Source organism: Pezoporus occidentalis, unplaced genomic scaffold (genome assembly GCF_034315485.1).
Source record: "Pezoporus occidentalis ecotype Australia unplaced genomic scaffold, CSIRO_AGI_Poc_V1 ctg193, whole genome shotgun sequence".
Taxonomy (NCBI): Eukaryota; Metazoa; Chordata; class Aves; order Psittaciformes; family Psittacidae; genus Pezoporus; species Pezoporus occidentalis.
This window is the reverse complement of record NW_026913782.1, coordinates 932,850-945,786: the sequence shown is the minus strand read 5'-3', so window position 1 is coordinate 945,786 and position 12,937 is coordinate 932,850. Positions and strand designations below refer to the sequence as shown.

The 12,937-nt window shown below is 42.9% G+C and overlaps 1 long non-coding RNA gene across 1 annotated transcript; it reads right to left on the bottom strand.

Moving 5' to 3' along the window:
* Window positions 1-801: 801 nt before the first annotated feature.
* Window positions 802-5,224, bottom strand: LOC134162874 (uncharacterized). The gene is made up of 2 exons (XR_009964470.1): window positions 5,113-5,224; window positions 802-1,292 (listed from the first exon to the last, which is right to left on the bottom strand). It is a non-coding gene; the product is annotated as an uncharacterized LOC134162874 (long non-coding RNA).
* Window positions 5,225-12,937: the final 7,713 nt, after the last annotated feature.

The window sequence follows — 12,937 nt, the reverse complement described above, 5'->3', positions numbered from 1 at the left end:
TTTACTGCCGAGCAAAAGACCTTGAGGTAGATACGTAAAATGTAAGTAGCTGATTTTACTTGTAGCAGCTGGCTTGTTCAGGGATATCAAGGATTAAAGATTGCGCTAAGGTCTTATGTGTACACTCTGAACAGGCATGTGCAGTCTTCTGCTAAGCAATGTGCATCAGTTCTGTGTGAGACTTTAAGAAAGGCATTCTTAAGACTGCTTCAAGAAAACCTTAGGAAAGAAGAGCTCTGCCTTTGCTGCCTTGCAGCAAGGACAGGACAACGAGGGAATGCTGTCTGCCTTCTCTGCAAGGAGACCAGAAGCAGCCCAGCTGCTCCTGCTTCCATGGGACAATGCAACTAACACCAACATTTTTCATGGCAAGGCCAATTCTAAACTCTGAACTGTAAGAACCAGAAAAATACTTGGAGTAAATTAATGTGCACCCTGAACTGCTCAGCGAGAGGAAATGAAACTGAGACAGAAATATCCTTCTTCCTTCAAGGATGTGTCTACTGATACAAACTGTGGTATGCCTGCACTCAGTTCCCACTGATAGCAGCTAGGGGGGAGCTATTACATGGCCCAGACCTTTTCCCCTGCCTACCTCCTTCCTGGATTTCGAAGGAAAGGATTTGAGTCAATGCCTCTGAGGCTTACAGGAAGTCTAAAAGGGGAATAGGATGCAAACCCAAAGGTGGAATCCTCCGGTATGGAAAAAATGCTAGAAACATTGCACAGTGACAACAGTAAAGTAAATGTGTATCAGGCCTGAGTCAAAATAACGATAGGACTGAAACCCAGAGCAGCACATAGTCATTAATGCCTTTGTGAAGTTTATTTGCATCATGCTCCTCAGCTCTCAGGATGCCCACATTTCTTTAGTCCTTCATCATCCCAGAGCTCAGAGACCTTTAAAGCATTTTAAATGAATGTTGAATTAATTCTCAGTTAAGACAAAAGATGAACTCTTGTGAGGTTTGCGGTAAGGTGTCAAGAACTGCCGGCACTGGAACTTGGTCGCTAGCCACATCTCAGGTCCACTTCTAAGACTGCAGGAAGTTTGGGCAAGATATATATATATATCAACTTCTATGCTCTGGAGATTCCTAGATTCATCAGTCCATGGAAAGCCACACATGCTGTTTTCCCTGATAGAAACTGTGACATTTTCCACCTGAGAAGAGAAAGAAGCTGCTCAGATCCAGTTAATTCTGTCTTAATGGTTTAAGGAACATACTTGAAGAGCTGGGACATGTTAGGATAGTGTTTAGTAGTATATTGCACACTTTTCTCTGTCTAATCTGAAAAGAGGTAAGATCAGAAAACGTCAAAATGTTGCAATTGCATTACCTCAGCTCCAGACCACAGAAAACATGCAACTGTAGTTCAAGAAATTAGACTGAAGAAGGCAGAGAAGCAAATGGGAAAAAAAAACCCAAACCCAAATCATAAGCAATAAAGCTGGAAGCTCAGAAGAAAAACAATGAATAAGGGGGAAAAAAATGGTTACTAAGGGTATTTTAAATCTATCCTTACATCTGCTACCAGAAATGACAGCTAGGCTTTCATCTCCTTCTGTGTAAGACGGTACTCCTTAGGAAGATGCCAAGCCAAACAGATCACTGAGACATCAAATGTTGATCTATTTGTAGTAAGGATGATAAAATTAATTCACAAAGACAGCATCTATAGGCTCAGAGAACTGCCTTAATCCTGAGTTATTTGCAAGACCCTGAAAATTCACCTGACTGTAAGTTTCCCAGCTCACATGCCATCTGGAGACCCATGTCCACCTTAGAGCAGAGCACAGTGACTAATTTGCTTTGCTTGCACCATGGTTTCAACAACAGCAGAGTGAAATTAGATCTTCCGTGAGGTGAAAATCATTAAATACTGGGTGAAAATGATTAAATTCACATAGCATTCCGTTGAATGGGCATGGACAGCTCATTTATTACACAATATTTCTATTTGTCAAGCCTGTCATGCGAGTGTGAACCCTTGAGGAGCAGCAGCTTTTCCCTTTGCTACATCATCCCAGACAGAATTTGTCACTTGATAGGCAGGTATTATTACCTTGGCCTTTTACACCGGCTAGGGACCTGTAGAGTGACACGTCAGCCCGCTGAGGCTCCCAGCTCATTGAAATGGACAGGGATTTCAACTCACAAAGGAAACTTTTCTAACTGTGACAGTCATCAAACCCCACCACAGGCTGCCCGTGGAAGTCGTGGAGTCTCCATCATCTGAGACACTCAAAACCTGACTGGCTGTGGCTCTGAGTGACCTGCTCTGGTTGATTCTGGTTCAAGCCAGGGTCTTGGATTAGATGATTTCCAGAGGTCTGTGCCACCCTCAGCCATCCTGTGAGTCTATGACCAGTTTTGCAGCTGGTATGACGTGGAGAAGGCCCTCTTCTCCCTGCCCCACATGAGTACTCAGCACAGTGCACAAGAGACCCTAATAAGAGCATTCAGCAGTACACAATGCCTGTGGTGCCTCCATAGCCAGACAGCAGCAGCCCATCTACCAGCTGTGGTTATTCAGAGAAGGAAACTTCCCCCTCCAGGATGCACCTCAGAATCTACAGGCTGAGCCTTAGGGCCTTCTTTAATCTAAAACTCACAAGATTTTAACCCTTTTTCCTACAGAGCAACAAACCAAAACCCCAAAACAACCAACCAAAACCAAACTACGCACCAAAACCCAACCCAAACCCTCAAAACACAGGGGAATCCAGGGAGGCTTCTGCCTTGGCTTCCAGCTTTGGGACCTCATATTAACCAGCTATGCCTTCCTGTCTTTGCACTTTGCTGAGATGTTTTCTACCACATCTTTTGCTTTCTCCATGTTTCTCTTCCTGTAGCTTTTCTCATCCTACATCTCTGTTGCCTTTTTCCATGTGAGGACACAGTTCCATTCCTCCCTAGGTCTACTGCTTGGACTGCACTGTCTCAGTGGAGCCATTTCTGGTTTGCAGGCAACTGCAGCTTGGGAACGCAGACCATGCACATGAGTATCTGCATGTGAACTTATGTCCTGTCATAATGGAGCTCTCTTCTGGAGCACTAGTTTGATCTTATTTAAATTAGCTTTTTAGAAATTAGCATCAAATTGCTAATTTGACCATTTTTAATCTTTTGGGTTACGTTCAAGCTTTTCAAGGTCCCAACCTCTGCTCTTAGAATCATAGGACTGTAGAATCAAACCAGGCTGGAAAAGCCCTTTAAGCTCATCCATTCCAACCATTCCCATCACTGCCAAGGCCACCACTGCCCCATGGCACTGAGGCCTCGTCTCCACGCTGTGTGAACACTTGCAGGGACGGTGACTGCAGCCCTGCCCTGGGCAGCCTGCTCCACACTGAACCCCCCAGGTCCCTCAGCCCTTCCCCATCACACTTGTGCTCCAGGCCCTGCACCAGCTCCATTGCCCTTCTCTGGCCCCACTCCATCACCTCAATGTCTCTCCTTTCTTTATCATTTATACCCATTTCTTTGGAATCCAGACTGTTTAAATGTAACACACACCCCTACCAGGCATTTGGCAGATGTATCACTCTGCCTAGCTGCTGCTAAACCACTGTTGAACAGATTGCTTTGGCTTTAGGGAAAACTGCAAACATGATTCTTATTTGGCTTACCCAGCAGAAATACCTACGGTGTTCCTGCCCTTATCTCTTCCTGCACCATTTTGATTTTCTTTTATTTTAAGATGAACAAACCAAGCAGTTAGGAACATTCAGTAAGAATGAACGGGTTGGGAATATGATTTCAACAGAAGCAATTTCCGAACAAACTGCAATGCGATTTCTGCAAGGCCTTTGTATTTTTACTAAACCCCATTTATTTTGCTACTGATTTTGATGGTTCATTCTGATCTGTAAGCACCCTGAAAGCCCGGCTGTGTACAGCTAGATTCATCTACAGAGAGCAACAGATGAGTAACTCAGTAGGCACTCCATAGTCGGTGGTAAGATAGTCACCTCAGGAAGTGATCAAGCCCACCAGAAACATGAATGACCATGTGTAGGTGTTCATCTCCTGTGTTCTTCTAGGCAGGAACTCATGTTCTTGACAAACACCCCACAGCATGGCAGGTAAAAGTGAGGGATGAAATGATGCCATTCTGCTTGCAGATTCCCTGCTGGCACCGTCTCCTCATTCCCTGCTCCAGGCTGCAGGGAGGTTTGGTCAGCTGGAGGAAGACAATGTGTTCTCCTTAGCACCTTAACAAAAGTCAATCTCCAGTGCACGTTTAGTGGCTTATGGCTCAGTCCAGCTCTCATTGACTCTGCTGAGAGCTACATAAGGGCTCTTGTAGAAGAAAACACAACTTCCTTATGGATGTAAGTTCTAGTTCACACATTCCATGGATAATAAGCCTCCAGACTGCAGCAAGTCTTGGCCTCGAGAAGGATCTCCTTGTAAGTTATGCAGACTTCAAAAGTAAGGAGCTGCATAATGGCTGTGGAGTTGCTGTATGGACTCTGTTTATTGTATGGTCTGCATTGTATGTCACCTCTTTCTCCACTATCTGCACTACATGCCCATGACAAACTGGATTACAGCACAGACTGGCAGGGTTTGCTGGCAACATCCCCTGGTGCTTCCTTCAGAAATCTCTTGCTATTTTGACTTGACCTCTAGATTTCACACGTGGGTTTCGACTGAAAGGGAATGAAATGGAAAATGCATTTTGGCATTCACACTTTGCTCTTCTACATCACCTCCACTAACACCCCCTGCTGACACAAAAAGATAACCCTTAATTCCAGGAAATCGGGATGGCAGAAATAGAAGAGATCTTACCCAGGAGAGCATAAGAAGTCAAAGGTGTTGTGTGTCTTTGGGGGAATTTCCCTTTGGGGTGGAAATTCGTTCTAACATTTAACAGCAACCCAATCAAAGAGGTAAAAATCACCCTGGTTTAAACGTTGAAGAAAGAAGTTCTTTGTCCTAGTCTGAGCTCTTCGCTCCTTCAGGCTATTTTATGCCACAATTGCTGTGCTTCCATTTGGATTCCCACCAAAGACAGCTGCTGGAATTTACCGGTAAAGTAAGCCCACAGGTGGCAGGGCCTGCTGAAAGTAACTGATGCATTGACTGTGTCCTCAGTTACCTTAGGCACATTGTGGACAACACCATCAATAATTGAGTGCGTCCCTCCCTCATGGATTGAAGAAAAGGACATGGTGCCAACTCTTTCTCCTTTGGGAGCCTCCTGCAGCCTTCTACCTGTAAGCAAATACAGGTTCAATTCTTCAGCTATAAACTCTATCCAAACCAATGGATCAAAAGTTTAGGTCTTGACTTTCAATTACCTGTGTACATTTTGATATGCTACTATGGTACTTATTTAAATTGTTTAACACATCCCTAGAGGTTTATACTATGTTGCATGGGTAAGCACATTGTCTCCCCGTTTCCATTGCCTTGAGCTGTTTGTTTTAATTCTCTCAAGTTCCCAGCTACAGAAAAACCCACAAGACAACCAACAGCAACAGATCTGAACCCTTGGAAACTGCCTAATGTGCTGTCTGTAGGAATAGGTACACTAGATTGAGGCACACACCTGGTGAGTTCTGTATTCTTTCTCTGCTCACAGCTGGTAGCAGCTGCTTAAGAATAAGTACAAGCCCTTCACCTGAAATACTCTCCCAGATTCCAGCAATCAGAAGTTCAGGAACTTTCTGATATAAATCTGCACTCTATATTCTTCAATAATCACCACGGTTTTGTGCTCTGTGAGAAACCTGTTTGTATTTACAGCTTGGAACGCCCGGTTGGACAGTGTAACTATTTGCTATATTAGAATCTTCTTCCTCTGAGTTGTTTTAAATTTGCTGCTTTTATAATTCCACTGGATGAGCTCTAGCTCTTCCGAAGGAATGGTGGAAAGCACTAATCTTCCTAAAAACTCCCTTGGCTGTTCAAAAAGCAAGTAGAATATGAGGAGTCATTAGAAAGGACACAAGAGGAAAACAGAAAACAGCATTACATATGTTAGTGTAAAACTGCGTTGTCCCCATATTTTAATGCAATATTTCATTTGATTACCCCCAAAAATACTCAGCAGAAAAATAGAGAATTACCGATATGGCAGACAAAGATGACCAAAGGTAAGTCATGAAGAGAAAAGAACAACAAACTTCTGGGTTTCTGAAGTCACACAGGAAATGTCAAGAAACCAAAGCACTTCTACAAGGTGTCTAGAGGACCATGAGTTACAAAGATTAAAAAGAACTGCAGAATTTGTTAAGAAAATAGATTGCTACTGTGTATGCTTTAGATTGCTCCAATGCTTTACTGAAAGAACTACCTTTAGTACTTTTAGTAACTAACCTCATTTAATGTTTTCCATTTGAAATATGCTACTACTAACTCGTAGTAAGTACAAGTAAGGACTTCTATCCTTACTCGTGCCTACACATGCTCATTCATTGAGTACAAATGTATGACGTATGAAACAGGAGACCTTGGACCTTAGGCTTCAATTTTACATTAAGCTCTGTATAACAATGCCATCTGTGCACACTTGCACACACACAGACACACTCTAGCAAGGTCAGTGCCTCAATTTCTAGTAAGCCCCTGTCATTATGGCAATACACGTAAAGAGCTGTGCTGCAGCCAAGTCTTTCGCTTTATTTCTGGCTTATCTCTAAACAGCTTCATCTGAGATATACAGGACCAAACAGAAGAGTAGAAAATCCATAGGAAATCATTTTACAAAGGTGGATTTGAAGGTATGAAAGCTAATGCCAAAATGAAATTGTTTAGTATGTAGAACTTAGCATCTGAAAAGACAATACAGGCCAGCGTTTACTGCTTAATGGCTTGGATCAGTCTGGCTCAATACTCTTCAACTCCCCTGAAGGACCCTTTTTAAGGAGGTGTTTTAAGCTAAGTTTTCAGGTTGTGAAGGGCTCACTGACATCAAGAGCTGTGATGCTGTGTGCTTCCGTATCACGGTGTTCTTTGGGAACGTGGGGGTTGGCTTGGTTTTTAAAGGTGCCTTGCTGAGATGTTTGTAAACACTAAAGCATGTCCTCGCCCTAATCTTCATTGCTATTTGACCATTTGCCTTGTGGTCTTGCACAAGATGCATGTTGACATTAGGCTGCCATAAACAGTTGATGATAGTTCGTGGAATTAATGGGCCAGGAGGAGAAGGGCATGTAGGAAACTCCTTCCTCATTCTGGATGACGGGTTGATCAATGGTACTGCATTGTAGCTGTCCTATTGATACGGGAAGTTGAGGATTAAATACTCTTTCCAATATTGTCACTGGTGCATTTTCTACAAATAGGCTGGCACAGCTTTGTTTTCTCTATACTTTCTGATCCATTATATCCACTGCAGGATTACTTGCTTAGGGATTGAACTGAAATGTTTCTATAGAAAAGCATCTCTTTTTCAAAAGGGAAATAAAGAGATAATGCATCTTACAACAAACTGTGCTGCATGGAGTAATGCCTTATAATCTTCTCACTGCTCTTTATAACATTAGAGAGAACTAAGGACCCTTTATAGATTCCATTTAGTTTGCCACTGGTAACAGAGCTCAGGGTATTAAAGTGACTCTGGCATCTGTTCCCTGAATCTAGAGGAGGGTCTCTCTTAGCTGCTGCAGAATAAAGCCTCATTCTCCTTGAGGCAGAAGGAACAGAATGCAATGTGAGTGGCCACATGAAGCAGGTTTCAGTCTCTCAAACAAGGGGCGATGGTATCTGTACTAAACTGATTATGAGCTATACTACATACTTCCATTTTCTTTGATGATATAAGAAGAGACGAGACTAAAAAGCAGTGCTCCTAAGGCTTCTGCTCTGTGGTGCATCTCCAGCTGTTTCCCAAGATATACATATCAGGAAAGAGCTTTTAATTGTGTCCAATTCTCTGTCCATGGATGCACTTGCAGGGGTGTAGGAGAGACTTGAGGGGAAGCACACTGGAGCACAGCAGGCAGAATCATCATTTCTAAGAGGTCTAGAAGCTTTTAGGTGCTTCTGCCAAAAGCCTGTCCAGTGACTCATGATGTCCTGTGTGCATTTGAGCAATCTTGATGGGAAAGAACCCTGCAGATCTCTCTGTTGTTCTGAAGGGTAAAAACAAGCCCATACGTTTTCAGAAGCCATACATGACTTTCAAAGTGCTGGTCTGTTTTAAACAGTGTACTGCGTCCTGCCATCTGGAAGCAGGATGTTACTTGACATGCATCAATTCTTCAGGAATGGAGGCTCTACAGTGGCCCAACCTGCAGCCTATTTTCACCTCAAGATCATCTTTGCCTACAGAGCAGAAGAAAACATTCTGCTTTTCACATTTATTCTCTCTCAAAGAAGGATCCTCTGGGGTGTTTTATGATCTGCTTCCCCATTAGCATTTGTGGGAGGAATGATCTAGCAGTACTGACTTGCAAATATTGATTGTATCCCATGGAAAAGTAAGTAGTTCTGATTGTATCACCTCAGGAGGAGTTTATTGCATGGAATAGGCTGTCATGAAAGCTGTATTGTTACATACGTAAAATAGCTCTAATACATAGGGGGAAATTGAGGTTTTACACCTCTGCACGCTGTCTTTAAAGCAACATAAAAGCTTCAGGCTTTACAATGGCATTTGCTTTCATTGTTAATATCCTACACAGGTATTTGCTGCTTACTACTTTTGCTGTTGTTGGCCTGAAACAGGCTGGGGAGGACTTGCTCTCCTTGACAGCTATCTGCTGTGTACAGCACATGCTTTGTCAGGCTTTGAAATGGCTGCCCCGGTTTAGCACTGGTTTTAGTGAAAGCTCTACCAGTTCACACTGATGCAAGCGAGAGCAGAGAGTATCTATATTGAGGATAGAGCTGGACAAGCCCTTGATCAAGGTGATGCCATCAGGGCTTTTAGCAGGTGCTCAGCCTCACTGAGCATTCCCAGCTGAGTGTTTTTGCTCCCATGGCTCAGCTGGTGGGATGGGACATGCAAAGCTTCCTTCCTCAGGTAGAAGGGAACCTGGGAGGAAAGCAATGACAGATGCTAGCTACCTGGAAGGGCACAGAAACACACTGCACCTTGCTTTGAACCTGCAGGTATAAACCCTAAACGTGAACATCTTACCTTAACTTCCTCATAGCTGTATGAGATTTAGATTGCAGCTGTATTTTGGCTCAATGACAAATCAGCTTTGAAGTTCTAGCCTGAATTTGGGCTTTGGGTCCATTTTTGTAGTCAGGTGTGTGTCTCAGACTGGTAGTAACTCTCAAATGAATTCATTTTCAAGCTGTTCCTTGGTCTAAACAAACAAGAGCAGATAAGACAGGAAAGAGGATACTTAAGTTCTCAGGTATCACCTACAGTTTTCCATCACTGGGAATAAAGACATAGAAACGCATGATCCATCTAAACAGTGGAGGAGCTGAGGGATCAATAAGGAGGAGGAGGGAAAGAACAGATACTTGTTAGAGTTTGCATAAAAGATTCCTAAACAGGCAGCTGAGAATAGGATGTTCTCTCTGCCAAAATAATGAAAAACAGATTGCAAAGCAAATTAATGGCAAAGGGCAGCGTCTGGGCAAAAGTGGCTGCATACACTTCTGATGTATTCCAAGGGGAAATACGACAAGACCATAGAACAGAACCAGAATATATTACCATTTTGAGTTCCTCCTCTAATGCTAATCAGCCTGCTGAGCTTTAGTTTCCTTGGACATTGCTCAACAATGGGCGAGATAAACTGACGTGTGGAGAAGATCAACCACACTTTGTTAACCCTGAACCAGTTTAATTAACTGAAAGGGAAGGGGCCATCCGCAGGGAATTAACTGAAAGGGAAGGAGCCATCTATACCTATGTAGAAAAGAGCTTGGTGTGTGATCTGGGAAGTCAGTCCATCCAGGGGTCTGACTTCCACAGTAGGCAAGTTGATGGGAATGACAATAATGAATCAGTTCAGTGCACATAAGGGTGATACAGGGGGAAGTTCAGGTTAGATCTAAGGCAGAAGCTCTTCCCTGTGAGGGTGCTGAGGCGCTGGCACAGGGTGCCCAGAGAAGCTGTGGCTGCCCCATCCCTGGCAGTTCTCAAGGCCAGGTTGGACACAGGGGCTTGGAGCAACCTGGCCTGGTGTGAGGTGTCCCTGTCCATGGCAGGGGTTGGAACAGGATGAGCTTTAAGGTCCTTTCCAACCCAAACCAGTCTGGTGTTCCATGATTCTATACAATGGGAAAAAGCAAAATCCTTCATGGAGTGTCGCTTTATATCAGCAGTAACTGGAGTTCTATGAAGGAGTCAGCATGCATCTAAATAAAGATGGTTCGGTTAGCATGTTTATAAGCACGTCTATAATGCCTTGAGAAGGTCCCTCTCTGAGTGCTCTTAAAGACGCTATATTCTCATGGGATAAGCAAGATTAAGAGTTTATTAAATGAAAATCATAATCTTTGAGAAAGGATAGAAATACATGGTATTTTAAAGATGGAAGTGACTGTCAATGGCACCCATGCCTGATCTGTGATATTTAACATAGTATTAAGCAGTCCTGGAGTAAATAGTGAGATAGGATCATTTAAAGCTGAGACAGAATTCTCCAGGATAGCGAAACTGGCTGCAGAAGAGTAGAGCAGGGTACTGAGTGACTCATGACCCCTCCACAAATGAAAACAATTGGAAATGAAAGCTCAGTGGTACGTATACAATGATGGACTCCAAATTGGCTATATGGTGTCAGCAAATGGTCTTGAAGTCAGTGCGGATTAGCCCGCAATATAAAGGAATAACAGTCACAATTCAGAAGCTGTCCAGAAGCCTCCAGAGGCCACAGATCCCAAATAGCAGCCATTCCTCTAGCAGCATGTATTGAAAAATGGCATTAGCAGACTTCATGACTATACATAAGCTCTGCAATTTTACAGAAGAAAATAAATACAATCAGAAGAATTCAGAGTGGATTCAGACTCTCCAAAGTATGCCCCAGCCTTACAGCTGATGGAAACCACCTTATACTGGTTAATAACATCCCTCACCTGCAGATAACAGCAAATTCCCCACCACAGATAATGTACTGATTTAGAAATCAGCCACTGCCAGTATAGAAACCATTACACAACTCACAAAGCTAGCAATGCCAGATCTGTAAGCAAATATTAGATATCAGCTGAATATAGTAGAGAACATAACACTGATTTGGAGCAGATGGACATTACGTGGAACGTTTGATACTCTGTATGTCATCCTCACAAATAAGAGCTTTGGTTTGGAAGGAATATTTATTGGAGAAAGATGATTAACACACTCTCAACTTGACAGAATCCTTCCATTTACTTTTAAAGTAAAAGAATCGAAGATCTCAGGTGGAAAAAATACCGACCCAAAACCTGCTTCTGCCCAACTTCCTTCTTTTTTCCTCCTTTCCCTGCAGAGCACTGAGCTTTTCCATTTCGTTCTCAGGGAAGTTCCACAGAAAGCTTGCTGTACAAATAGCCCAGCAAGACCATGCTTTGACAGGACAGCTTGGGTTTAGAGTTCCAATAGGGATCTGGATTAGCTGAGATTGCATGGCTTGACATGGAGAGAGCAGGACTAAAATTCAGCCAGAATAAAGTGGCACTGAACTCTGGGAGGCAGTGCTCATTTAAAGTGATTCAATCCATTCCCTGTCATCAGAACAAATGGATGCTAACTCGTAACTAACATAACTAAATACAAATGCATATGTAAAAACTGGAAGTGAAATAAATAACCTCCCATATGTTACGCAGTGCTTACGCCCAAGAAGTTCTGCCAAAGATTAATAACACAAAGAATAAACAGAACATTAGGTAGGCAGAGATTTAGAAACCTACTGGTAAGTAACTGTCAGCAGTGCTTCTAAAGAGGTTTCTCCCTTCCTTGTAATTTGAAAAGCAGTTTTAAGGCAGTTAGGCAGTTGTAGAAAACACCAGGCTTGATGGTTCTACTCAAAATACAACTTCAGTTCACAGCCATACAGGCTGGCTAGTTGCAGCATGAGCACTATTCACATGTTATATGGCTTTGAAGGTGGAATGAGCCTCTATGGAGCTCTCTGCAGATGCAGAGACTGTTATGTCTAGGTCTACTTTTGTGGCAAGGTCTGTGGTTTCCTTCAGCTGGTATGATGGCAATCCTCATGTTTTCCAGGCTATTCTACAGAACAGCCTTCCACTAATACATTTAACTCAATAGCTTAACCTACCTTTGAACTGAAAGGAATGCCGTAACACACCTTATATTCATAACTGTTTCCAGCTGGAACAGTAATTCATTATGAATACAGAGCTATGGCATACTCCACAATGCCCCAGGGTCATAAGAAGCTACCTTGACTCAAGTGCTGAGCAAAAATGTCTCTTAATCCTGCTGTCCTCATATAAAAGTCAATCCTGAGTGCCAAACTTCTAAAGAACTCTTCCACTCAATTCCTCATGCACACAGAGACATACACCTGCCTTGACAGCCTTATAAATGATCCAGACTTCCCACTGGGCTCCTAGAGGCTCTTTTTGACCTGCCAATCTCTAGCTTCACATCTGTTCATAACTAGTTTCTCCTTACCTGTTCAAACTGGAACAAGAGATGAAAAGGTTGTGTGCTTTCAGAACTGTTCCTCCATGGAAGATGCAAAATAACTCTGTCAATGAACAATAGAGTGCTGTTCCTCCTTGTTACACTGGCAGGTAAACCCCCTGAGGATGACTCAAGAAACAAGAGCTGCTCCCCTCATAAGTGTTCCAGTGTTCCAATCCTCTGTAAAGAACGCACTGGAAAAATAACCGTGTGTGTAACTAGCAAATAGGAAGAGAGGGTGTATTATATGGTAAATTAATCAAAAGGAAAATACTGGAAGTGGTTTAGGAATGTTGATGAAATCACATAGCTGGTTTTTGCTTCTTCTTTGAAGAAACATGGTAGCTTTTAGGGCTTAACCTGACACTGA